Source organism: Cyanistes caeruleus, chromosome 1 (genome assembly GCF_971803275.1).
Source record: "Cyanistes caeruleus chromosome 1, bCyaCae1.hap1.1, whole genome shotgun sequence".
NCBI classification, from domain to species: Eukaryota; Metazoa; Chordata; class Aves; order Passeriformes; family Paridae; genus Cyanistes; species Cyanistes caeruleus.
In genome coordinates this window covers 10,833,531-10,846,640 of record NC_141701.1, presented here as the reverse complement: position 1 = coordinate 10,846,640, position 13,110 = coordinate 10,833,531, and the positions used below count along the sequence as shown (strand labels likewise).

The window sequence follows — 13,110 nt, the reverse complement described above, 5'->3', positions numbered from 1 at the left end:
TGACCTTTCTGGTCTATTTTTACATAACATCCAGCACAGACACGTTTGGTATCTCAAGCTCTTGGTGGTGCTGTATGTAATGCCAATAACTAACAGTGCTGATATTCCTCCTGGGCATCTGTGGCTGTTTGTGCACATGATGACCATAAACACACTGCTGTAGAGTGAATTTTCTTCTATAGCTCCTGTGTTGTTTCAGCCCTGAATAGCAGTAAAACTTGCAGCCTGCTTGGTACAAGGAGTGTACAGAAACCATTTCCATGCCAGTGAAAACTGTCAGTGCTGGCCTGGCTGGTGGTGAAGATATAGAATCACAGAAACTGTAAAGTGGTTTGGGTTGGAAGGGATCTTCCACTAGGGCAGGTTGCTTGAAGCCCCATCCTTTGTGACCTTGAACCCTTCCAGGAATAGGGAGTCCACAGCTTCTCTGGGCAAGAAGTGCCAGTGTCTCACCACACTCACAGGAGAGAATTTGCTTTTGTCCAGGGCAATGTAGATAAGCAAGGCACAGGTTTTTCTACTTGTGTTTGTATGAATATATCTATATACAAGTAACATTTATTTTATTTATATACAAACATACGTGTGAAAGCACAGCACACTTGCCTATGTATCTCTAACTTTGCTTCTTCCTCCTGGTTTTTCTCTGCTTCTTTGTTTCTGTTCCACTTTGTGTTTGAGTGTTATGCCTATGGTGCTTTTCATATGCCTATTTCCCTTTTTTTCTTGCCTTCTTTTCCCTTTCTTTTCTGTTCTGGCTTTTCATTCTTTACCTTCTTGTCTACATATTTCTCCTCCAGGTTGGTTTATAATTTCTGTTTTGCATGACTTCTCCTTTCTCTCACCGGGGCAGGTTGGCCAAGCGCCCTGTTAACCTCTCAGCACACCTCAAGAGTTGGTGACCTGAGAATGATGACAGCTGTGCCCTTAATTCTTGGAAAAAAGGAATAAGAGAGTTGGAGCTGCTCTCATTTCCCATCTTTCTAAATTATTCTTCAGCCTGAATGTTTTGTTTTCCCTTGCCTTCTCTAGATTGCACCTGAGTGGCTGAGATATTTCTCAGATCTGATGGTTAGCAATAAAATTAATGGCCGCAGTTATTCCCTGCACCTTGGGATCAGTGGTTTCCTTCCTTGCTGGGTGCTGTCTGCACTCCAAGCCCAGACTCTGCATTCCTTCTGTCACCTCTTATCCTTCTGCCACTAATTTTAGTAGCCTTTTCTGTTGTGCTGCAAGCCCAGGGCTTTTCCACCTGCTTTCAGCTGTGTTTCTGCCATGCAAGGGACTGAGGCCCTGGTTTGTGGTGGCTCTGTGAGGGCTGCCATGCTCTGATGGCTGAGCTTTTGGCTGTGGGAGGAGTTGAGCTGGTGGGTTTGTGTGTGCATTGGTGGTGGCTCAGTTTGAGCAATCCCATCCCTCTAAGAAGATGCCACCCAGGAAGAGTAAGCAGGCAGCATCGGGAGCAGGAGCTGGGGACACGTCCTGTGCAGCACTGCCCGGGTCTGTGCAAGCAGTGAGTGCTGCCAGACTGACTCTTCTAGGGGTTGACTTGTAGACAGTAAAACAGCATTTCAACTGCTTTCAATTATAGGAACAGAGAGATCTGAAATGGGAAAGGCTTTGATGTTGGTGATCTGCAGAACATGCTCAATATCGCTTGACAGCAGACATTTTATTCTCAGCTGCATCAGCCTTGCAGCAAGCGCATCCTGGGTGACTTTGCTTGCACAGCTGTTTTGGTTTTTTCTTTCCCCCCAAAAAAATCCCAGAACTCAGCCCTGCATTTCCCATGCTGAAAAGCCGACGCTTCTAAGCCCCAGTTTGTGGCATTGGTTGTTTTCTGTGCATGGCAATTCCTGAATGTGCCCAGCCAGCACTCCCAGGGGTCAGGTCGGGTGAGTTCTGCTGAGCGTGGTTTAGGCGCACAGACCTGTGGAGGGGCTTTCCTTCCAATAGATGGAAAGAGGGTTTTTTTGCTTCTTGGAAAGATGTAACCTGAGCAGAAAATTTCAAGGGATGTGATCAAGGTGAATAAACAGAAATCGTACTCCAGACTGTTCTCTGCATGTGGCTGATGATAATACGTGAGGCTTATGTGAAATGTGAACACTCGGTGTCCGGTTTCATCCAGGATGACGCTTCATTTTCTTTTCCATTTTTTTTCCCCTCCGCAGTGCAGACTTTCACAAGTCATGCTGGTGTCCTGTGCCTCTAACCCCCACCCCTCAGCCCTCTGGGATCAGGGGCTATTTCAGGCCATGTTTGTAACCTGATCCTGCTGATGCCTCTTGCACCCAAGGATCATTTAGTGAGAATTGGTAAGGTGATGTGCTGTTTTCAAGACACTCAAGCCTGATCCCATTTCCCTTGCTTGCCCAAATGTTTTTGTTTTGTTGGGTTTTTGGAGTTTTTTTCCCTGGTTTAGTTTGGCTCAGGTATGGGCTGTTTATCTCCTGAGTTTGGTGCTGTCAGTCCACTGAACACAGTGGTGGCACCTGAACTTCTCTAATAGCTGCAGCCTCAGGGTGGGACAGTGAGTGACAGTGGGGATGCCAAGGACCTTGCTTTGGAAAGCATGAGGAGCAGATCATGGCTGAGGTAACCTGGCAGACAGCTCATAAAATTTGTTTCTACAGCCAGGTGTGCCTAATGCTGAGCTGTCACTGTGCAGGTCCTCTCAGATTCAGTGCTGAGGATTGCAATGCTGCTGGTCCTAAATTTTTGAGTTCACTCAGGTGGGGTAGACTTGCCATACTGAGCTGAGATGCTCATGTTGCTCTTAGCCAGCATCCTGTCTCTGGCCCTGGTCAAAGGCAGGTGCTTCAAAACAAAACAGAATAAAACAGAACAAACTGTGGGTGAAAGTGAAATAGATGGCTAAAATGTAGCTAGGTCATATGAGCAGTTTTCTACCAAAACATTTCAAGCTCATGCTGGCTTGTGCCTGAGTCATGCCTACTCATCTTGGTGAGGCTTGGTGATGAGTTGTAGGTGGCAGATTCCAGTTAATTTACAGCATCTGAACAAATAAATCTTTCCTTTTTTCCCCTCCAGTATCTAAGTGTGTGGCCTTTGCTACTTCAGTGTCTCTTTTAAGCAGCTTAAAGTTTTTCTAAGTGAAATATGCCTCTGTGCTGCAGTTCAGAGATAAATATAGCTGATGAGTTGAAAGAAGGCCATAGTATGTGTTATGTTGCCTTACCCAGTAGTTTTTTTCTTTTTGTGGTGGTTCTGTGCTAACTCAAAATGGAAAAATCTCCTGAAAGATGTTATTTTTCCTGTTAAAAGAAATTACAGGCCAGAATACCATTTGCTGCCTTAAGCTGCATCCAGTAAAGGATTAACCCCCCCACCCCTCTTCTCCAGCCCAGCGCTGTGTGTTTGGAAAGTGAGCACGTTTGCAGCTGAGCCAGCTCTAATAATAATAATAATAATAATAATGCATGTTGAGAAGCACAGAGCAGCCTGTGATTAGCAAAATAATTATTGCAGAGTATATAAATTGAGAGGTGGGGTTTTGACGAGGCAGGAGGAGTGCACACTGCAGCTTCCTGAGTCAGCAGTGGACCCCTGTCTTCCTGTTGATGTTCTCCCTGTAAAGTTGGGTGCAGGAACTCTGCAGAGCAAAACATGTTTGTAAAATGATTATTGCTTTTGAGTTTTTCCCGTAAATTCTAGTGATGAAAGAACAGCCAAAAAAATTGTAAATAAAGAGTTTTATTACGCTACGCCAGGCTCCCTGGGGTAATTTCTTCTTTAATTTGGATGCAATTGTTGGATATGATTTCTTTGCTTGCCAGGAGGCCAAACTTTGACTATCTGTTGTCTCTGAAACCTAAAAAAATAGCCTAGGAGCCCTTCCAGAACTTCTCCTTCATGGGTTCTGGTTCAGATCCAGGTCAGTGGGATGGAGAAAGATGTCTCTGTTGCAGCAGTCTGCTCTGATGTGTATAAAGGCAAGTTTTAGGCTCACAGGTGGTGATTTGTTGCCTTAATATCTAATCTGTCCCACTGCCTAACAGCAAGCAGAGGATTTTACACGTACTTTCCCCTCTGTGCTTGGTCAGCCGGGGCAGAGCAGGTTGGGAGGTGGGGCAGGGCACATGCAGCTGCCATTGGCCATCATTGGTGCAGAGCTTTGGGGTAGAGCTCACCCCAAAGGCAGGCCCAGGATCAGGGCTGTTGGAACTGACCTAGCCCAAAAAAAAAACAACAGGGCTTGTGAGATGCTTCCTAAGAATGGTGGCAGGACAGGCATCCCCAGACAAATGATCTGTGGATGGGCTCCTGCCTGCGTGCTGCCCAGCCTATGTACCCTCCCTTTTTGTAACTTAATCTGTCTGCAAATAAATATTGCATCAATAGAAACAAGTCTCTAAAAAAAAAGGTTTTGGTTAAAATGAATAGGGGGTACTTTTATGTCAGTCTAACAAGCCAGAGGAATCTCCTCCAGACTGCTTTAAGTGTTCACATTGGACTTGTACAAATAGGGTTTGAATCTTCCCCCATGATGCTTGCTACTGTAATAAACAAATAATAATTTTTTTTAAGTGCCTTAATTAGGTTTGTTTTACTTGAGACAAGCAGGTGGAGTACATCCTTTGATCCTTCTCATCCTTTGTTTGTTGTGATTTTGTGTTTTTCTTTCCTGTATCTTTTTTGACAATGATCAGAAGGACACGTGTGTCCATGCATGTATGTGCACGTATGAATACACATGCCACACATTCACACATTTTTTTTGTATTATAAAATACATAGCTGCTTTTCCCTGTGTCAGAGACAGCTGGTATTACCTGTGTCCAGCCAAACAAGTCACTGAGTTAATACCACCATGTAAAGTTCAGGAAACCCAGTGAACGTTTTTCTAATAAGAGGATATTCTGGCCCTCTTGATAATCAGCCCCCCATTGTAAAGTCATTTTGAGTCAGAGGTTTAAATCTTTGTTCCAGTGGAAAAGATTTTTATGGGCAGTGCAAACAGGCATTACATTCTGGGTATTTTTTTTAGCATAGTTGCTTAAAATAGTGCCGATTCTGAATCCAAGGGAAGAGAGAAAAGTTGAAACAATAGAAATCATGGTCTAGTGGCACAAATCTCTTGCCCCACCCCAGCCCCTGTTAGAAATTTGGCAGAGGCAGCAGGCTGGGTTTCCTTGCTCTGAGACACTGAATCACATGCTGGTGGTTGCTCTGGGCATTTGGGTTTCTGTCTCTGCTGGTGGTCACCCTGCTTTCGTTTTGAGGTTGTCATAATATGGTTTTGGAAGTCAAAACTATGCCAGTTTTATGCAGCTTTATTCTCCTGCTTCCTGCATCCCTCTTGTATTTGCAGGCAAAAGGCTTTTCTGGAAAACATGCATTTTGGAAACATTGTTCCCATGATTTTGGGTTTTGACCCCTTTTCCTTTACCTTCGTTCCCATGCTGTGGGTAGGACATCCCCAAATGGTACCAGTTCCTCCCACCAGTCCTGCACAACCAATTCATTACCTTTGTTTTCAGTGGCTGGGGTTGCCATGGCAGCAGCAGCCCTTGGGATAATGATTTTGTCGTAGCAGAGCAACAGAGTCCACACCTCAGGGAAGGTGTGACTTGTGTGTTGATGAGGTGGCAGATGGCTCAGAGGAGACAGTACCCAGGTCAAGGTGAGCAGGGAGATCTCTCTGGATTTTCCTGTGCTGTAGAGGATGCTCCTGGGTGCATGGTGACTTTTGTCAGCATCATTGCAGCATGGAGCTCAAAGCTCTTAAATCTTCTTTTGCTCTTCATTCCTGAGCAGCCTGGTACTGAAAAGTGGCCATGCATCACTTTCTGCTTCCCCCTCTCATCCAGATGCTGATGCTGGTGCTGATGTAGCAGCTGGGTACACTCAGGTGTGGCATCACCCTTGCACCTGCTGTGCTACAGGTGATGGATGTGCTGCTTCCAGAGCAGCCTCTTCCTTGTCCTTGCAGGTCCTTGGTGGGACCTTCTCCTGGCAGGCAGGAGGGGCTCTCCTCTTCTCTGCCCCCAGCTATCTCGGTGCATGCCTCTGCTGCAAGCACTTCACCTGAGCAAACAAGAACAGCACTTTGAATGCTGCTTTATCACACAGGAGTGGCAGCCGTGGTGCAAAGAGCTTTTGCTGAGCAGAGGCTCAGATTGGCAGTCCTCAGTCCTGGGTACTTCATTCTCCTGACTCTGATACTGAAGAATCTTTCCAAAATTAAAATGTGACAGCAAGCTTACTGTTTTCCCTAAAACAGTCCCTGGGGATGGAGGAATGAGGAGGTTAGCATCTGGAGCTGACACATTTATTATTGATGATGCCTTTAAATGATTAAACTAATTTTCCTTGCATTATTTAGGGAAATTATGATATTCATCATTAATGGAAAGATGTCTGGGGAAATGTGTGATTCAGAACTGTAAATACCTTCTCTCCTCCTTTTGTCACTTGCTGCCTGTCTTCTCCCAGCTCTTGCTTGTCATTTTGGAGCCAATGCTTATCCTTCTGTAAGTACCTCCTGCTGCCTTCCCCCTTGATAAAGGTGACTCGTGGTTGCATAAGGGTGAGGTGACTTTTATTCTAGACAAGTGACTTAATTTTCAGTGTCACCAGGGTTTACATAAGGGATGTAATAATCTGGATAAGGAAATAAGGTTTAGAAACTCTTAAGTACATTTAAGAGCTCTTTCTAGCAAATGTTATTCATAGTTGTGTTCTTTATATTATTGTCAAAGATAACTGGAAGCATGAACAACCCCGGCATTAGTTAGGCTTATCTCCCCATGATATGATGCAGTGATTTAGCTGGGGTTTATTGCAAAATGAGGCATTGTTCACAGATAGTGTGGCTGTCTCAGGGTAGATCTCCCCCTGCAGAATATGGGAGTCCCTTTGCACCAATTAGTTTTACTAGATCCGTTGCACACAGCAGAAATACTGTTTACAGGGTGTGATTTTAAACATGAAAACGTAGCTTTTATCTTACTCACGGTCCCACAGGACATCAACATCTGTTGGTGAAGCTTGGGTTGACCTCCATATAGTAAATTCAGTCTTCAAAGGTAGTTGTCTTCAGTTATTAATCTAAAAGCTATTTTTTGAAGAAGAGGGTATTTAAATGGAATCTCAATTGTTGATACTTAGTCTTTTGGCTGAAACTGTATGTCCCTCATGCAGAGTAGTCCTGAGAGGTAAGGTGGACAGGAGGAATGTGAGGTACCTTCAGGCTAGGTGGGGAGGTGAGAAGCTCAGCTTTGAAGGGATTTGTAGAAAGGTTGAAAACCACACTAGGAGTCAGTGCTTTCCTCTAGAGCAAACAGAACAGAAATAGCCTTAAGCAAAAAAAAAAAAAAAAAAACTAGGTAAGAGATTCCACCTCTTCTTCATGCTTCTTCCTGCCTTTACTGATCTTTATTTCTGGTTTTCAGACTGAAAATCATTCCTGTAGGAGCCTAGAAAAGGGTTCATGCATTTGTAACTTCTCCTCATACAGCCCTATAAGGGAGAACAATTTCTTTGCTGCTTTTTCACTGTCTTTCATTCATGTGAGAGGTGAGAGGAAGTAAGAGGTGCTTCTCACCTGACATTTCAAGCTTGAGTGCCCTTACAGTGCCCCTTGAGTGTCTTTCTGGTGTGAGGAGCACAAGCAAGGATCTCACAGGTGTGTGGCAGCCTGAGAATGTAGTGATTTTGGGGTGGACCTGGATGAAGGTCTCAGCTTTTTCTGTACCTGTGTTTTGTAGTCCTCATCCTTTGGACAGGCTGCTGAACCCCAAAGCACTCGGTGGCGGTGCTGGGGTGCTGTGGTGGTGCTGTGGGAAGGAGGCCCCACTCCCTGGCTATCCCTGCCAATCTGTTCAAGGCCAAGAACATAAGGATTTATTGTTTTTCTTATTCCACTTAATCTCTGTACAGAGGCTCTGTTTAATATCTTACCCTTGTTTGAAATGTGGAATTCATCTGCTGCTATTATTATCCCAACACAAAGGGGCCACAAAACTCTCTTGGTTCAGCCTAGCCCAGATCACATTGTGCTGGGGATCATGGCTGCAGGATGGGGCTGCCCTGGCTACATCCTCTGCAAAATAATGTTTTTCCCCTTATTCTGCAGCTACAGGTCCTGTTCCTCTAAAAATCGTGAGTAAGGTGGGAGGGTGCACTGGATGCTTTTGGGGGCCTCGTTACCTGAGGAATCTTTCATTATCAGTGATGCAGGAAGTACAAAGGAGATACAGGATAGTTTTCCTAGACAGAAACCTCACCTGTAGCCCCACCATCTTGCTTCTGGATTCCTTCCCAGCAATCTCTAACCCATCCCAGGAGCTAAACTGGGTCCTTTCCAGATGCTTCCTGTAATCTTGTTACCTTCTTGTGACTGGCAAATGACTGCCACCTTTCTGAAGTTGCAGCCCTGCACCTCCTGGGAAGCACTTGGCAGGCAGCTGTCCTCTGTGCCATGGATAACATCACATTTATCCCCTTCTGGGCTGTGCCTGTGCTGACAGCTGGTCACGGGGCTGTGCTGGCTTTGCCAGTGCTGAGCATCGTCACAGGCACGTGGTCCTGGGGCACAGCACTCACTCCCTCTGGCCCCTGCTTTGGTGGGGAAGGAAGGGAAAAATCCCCTGAATTCTTCACCTCTGACTGCAAAGGGCAATTATTTAATGGATTTTGGGCAGAGGGAGCCCAAAAAGGTTAGGTTGTTCTGAATCTAGGCCATGAGGCTGCACCGGATGAGTCACGGGGAGAGGAATAAAAAATCTCTGAGTCATAATCCCTAATACTACAGAGCAGATTTGCTCTGGGCTGTTTTTGTGTTCCTGTGTACTGACTAATGTGCAGAGAATCAGTGAGAGCCCTTTCCCTGATCTTTCACCCAAGAAGAATGCAGCTGTGTCCCCCTCCTTGCCTCCATGACTTACCCAAGCCTGGAGTCCCACTGCTCCCCAGACAGCTGAGAACCACTCACCCTCCTCAAAACCCCCCAAATTCCAGTGGCAGCCTGGTGGGCTCTGGTACTTTCCCAGCTGAGGGGACATGCCAGGGCAGGACCATGTGCCAGCAGTCATTTGTGCCCCTGCAGCTCTGGCAGCAGGGCACAACCTTGAAATGCTCCATCTTGCAGTGGGCACCTGCTCTCTGAGAGTCTCAAAGTGATTTATGAAGGGGGTTCAGCACGGTGGCAGCCACCCAGCACCTACAGCCAGTGGTAAAAATACACTGAAGTGAACTAGCTGCCATCTCCCTGGACATAATCCTACAGCCTACCTGAGCCTAAGACCCCAAGAAATCTGAAATCTATGTATTTTTAGAAGACATGTTATTTTTTGCCATTTTATTCTTTCAACCAGCTCTCACTGTACTTTAAGATTCTGATGGCACTAAGATTCCTCCTATCTCAAATTGATTTTGATTAGATCTCCCCAAAAGACATGTATAAAATCAATACTCATTTAATAAAATATACCTGCCCCTAGCCCTTTTCTTGCACTGTATTGGGGCCAGGGATAGAGTATTAAACTGAGTCCCTGGCACTAGTCTTGTCAGCAGTGGCAGCAACATTAAGAAGCATCAGACATCCCCAAAAATGTGGTTGAGAGGCTGCGGGGTGTCAGGCTGTGGGTCCCCCCAAGAAAGGGCAGCTTCCTTCTTGGGAGCCAAGTTTTGGCTGGCTTATTATTCTAACTGATTAAGTTAATTTCCTGATTGTGGCAACTGATTGCCATTGTTTATATTATCAATATGAACTGCTGGTTTAGACTCTGTATGATTTTAAAAATCTTTTTCAGTATTTTCTTTGTTTAAAGAGTGTAGAATTGAAAACTGGGTACACACCTGTACTTGCTCACACACAGAAAAGTGGTGTGAGGCATTGTAATTTCAGTGATCAAAGTTATCTGTTGGAATATGAGGCTGTGCTTTTTCCTTACAATGCCCTTAATCAATTTTTCATTATTACAGGTATTGGTGATAGGATAAATGCTCCTCCCCAGAGAAGAGCTGGTAGCATCCCCTTCCAGGAGTGGCAGCTCAGAGCTCTTAGTGCTGGATCTGAGTTCCACTTCCCTTGGGTTTTGTACACCTTAATCTGCCCAGAGTGACACTCCGCACCGTGAAGTTCCTACATTGTTTTGTTTGGGTTTTATTCCTCTTCTGTAAGGTTATATTTTGTTTCCCTGATAGTATTTGCAGCCTTTCTGCATGAAAAGAGGAGGCAGCATTTTGGAGGGCAGTGCATGTTGGGTGATGCAGCTACCACTTTTGGGAGGTTATATTATCCAGTGCCCTGTTGCTGGATACAGCCCTTCTGCTGTGCGGCCCAAAGCAGGAAAAAAACAAACATTCTTCAGCAGAAAAAAAGAAAAAAGCTTTTTTCTGTTTTTATTTCCCCACTGCCTCCTTAGTACTCTTTCCAAAGCGATTGCATTTCCTCAGCAGAACTACAGAGGTTGTGGCTGTGGGTGTAGTCTGAATTTTATTTTAATTTATTTTTCATCATTTCACAGACTCCTGGGACATTTTAAGTATGGATCAAGTCAAGACAAACATGAGATGCCTTGGTTGCTTGTCTGTAAAAAGGACCTGGTATGCCTTTGGGTGTGGGGATAAGGGAATTTGCAAGTCTCTGGATATGGATTATTTTTTTTCTTCTGTTGTGCTTATGAATTTTAAGGGGGAGAGGAAGTATTTGTATAGTAAAATGAAATTTTTATTTTTAAAATACTACAGCATTTCTGTATATTCAAAGTCTTCACTGACTTGATATTTAATTCTTGATCTTTTTTAGCCACATTACCTGTAATGTTGCAGATGTTGGAGTAAGTGTTCTTACACTGCTGTGCTGATCTGGAATGCAGACAGACATTTTCCAAATCAAATCCAGCACTTTAACATAGGATTACGCCCCCAGCCTGCCTGGTTGCTGCCTGGGGTTGCAGCCTCAGCACGCCTTGCCTGCTGTGACCTGTGATGCTGTGATGGTAGCAACCCCTGCCTTATGAGCAGGCAGGGAGAGTGATAATGTTTTAAATAAATATCCATCCAGCTGAGCCTGGTCAGGGGTCTGAAATGAGAAGTGGATTCCCTTTGCAAACATCCCCGTCCTTTATACAAAATCTAAATGAAATGGGGATACTAATTAAATTCATGCACTCCTGGCATGCAGAAGGCCAAAGACAAGTGTGTTAAAGCAGGTGACACAATCCCAACAGCTTTACTGGAGGGGGGAACATATCACTGCTGCTAGGCTTTGATAGAATGAGGGCAAACCTCTCTAAGATGCTGATGTTTCTGCTTTGTCTTATATTTGCATATTTCCCTGTGCTTTTACAGGGCTCCTCCTTGCAAGTGGTTATCTAAGCGCCAAGTAACCCTCAGCACTTTGGAGCTGTCATTGGCTGCAGTTTCTTGTCTTGAAGGGTGGGAGGGCCTCCTCCTAGATAAGGTTTTGTTAAAGGTGGAGCTTCTCCAAGAAATTGGACCACCTCCACCTGGGAAAGCCCAGCCATGCACAGAAAGACCTGTCTAAACTCAGACTCCAGAGTAAATGTGGGTGCTGTCTGAATCTGGATTAAAAGCAGAACTCCTGGTTATTCCTGACCAGCTGCAACTGGAGCATTTTAGGGGATATATCCTGTGGTTTATTGTGTTGGGGTGGCTTGAGGTTTGTCTCCAGCTGGTTGCCCCTGAGCTTCCTGCAGGCTGGAGCACCTGTGCTCAGGCTTTCCCCTATGTTCTCAGTGCCAATGAGACATACTTAGCTCAGGTAGAGGCAGTGCTGCAGCTGTGCCTGATACAGACAGGCTTTTCTGTTTTCTTGGCTGAGAGTATGAAGGCAAAACCAAGGTCCCAAATTTTCTGTGGAGCCAGGAGATGTGCATGGAGAGACCTCCCTGCCTTGCAGGGAGCTGGAGGTGCCCTGGCTGATACAAAGCCCCTGGTCTCATGAACACCCTTGCAGCTGCCAAGTCAAGCCTTACGTTAGAAGGCACTGGAATACAAGAAATGAATCCATTCGCGTACCCTGGTAGCTGTATCAGAGCCACTGGGGATGTCCAGGAGGAAATGGTGTCACATGTTGGCAAGGCAGCAGCTGCATTTACTGGCTTAGCTGAGATCTGGTCACTGAAAATCTGCAGCTGAAAGGCTGAACTATGAATCTTGGACTTGAAAGTAATTTTTATCTAAACACAGGGATCTGAAAGCTGGAAACCTATCAAAGGTACAGGCAAAGTGTTTGAGTACCTTTGAAAACAAATGGCTTAGAAGAACACTGTGCAGTAATCTCCAAAGACAGCCCAAACAAATGCTGGAAGTATTTAGGGAATAAGAAACTCAAGTGTCTGATGTGGCAGAGGAACTTCAGAGCAGTGGGATGGTGGTAGGGACAACATCTCTCTATATACATCGAGAAGATTCTGGATTTATTACAGCATGCATCTCAAGGGCTTTCAGGAGTGGACAAGGGCAATGGAGCCTTGCTTATGGTGACCAAAATAACAAAAATCAGTGGAAAGCTCTGGGAGTTCTTGTCCTTGGAGGAGTGGGGTTGTAATGCTGCACGGATCATGAAGGTCTCTTCCTTAGCCTCATGAGCAGCCAAGGCCTATAATCTCATTAACAAATTTATCAGGTTGCATCTTACGACTGATTGGGCTGCCTGCCCTGTGACTGCTGAGTGGCATGCAGAGCTTGGCACGGCCAGGGGCCTTCGTGCTGCAGCCTGAAGTAATTCATAGCCAGCTGATGCTCATTTGTTCTTGTGTCAGTGCTGTCCTTTAGCTTAAACCCCTGTTTCCATGATGCAGACAGCATACCTCATACCTTTACATCCCCACTGTGCAGGTCCAACGCAGGCAGCTCACTCTATCCTCCCCCCTAAGAAGGGTTTGTCATTCCCCTTGTGCTTCTGACAGCTGGATCCTCTACCAGGCTCTGTTCCAGCACATCCTTCTTGGACATGAGCTCCCGGGGTGGATGTAGCATCTCGGAGCCAGGGTCTCCTGCTACTGCTGGTGCAGCCTGACATCTTTAGGTCTCCCAGAAATACTTGTCCTCCAGCTGCCAGCAGAGCCTCGTTGCCCTTGAAACCCTGCTATGACATCCCCAGTTCACCCATGC

The 13,110-nt window shown here is 45.5% G+C and overlaps 1 long non-coding RNA gene across 1 annotated transcript in view; it reads left to right on the top strand.

Annotated features, from left to right (window-relative positions):
• The window catches only part of LOC111925225 (uncharacterized), a 129,180-nt gene that overhangs the window by 11,145 nt on the left and 104,925 nt on the right, over positions 1–13,110 (top strand). The window contains exon 2 of the long non-coding RNA XR_015283875.1: positions 10,497–10,575. This is a non-coding gene — a long non-coding RNA (uncharacterized LOC111925225). The remainder of the gene's footprint in view (positions 1–10,496; positions 10,576–13,110) is intronic.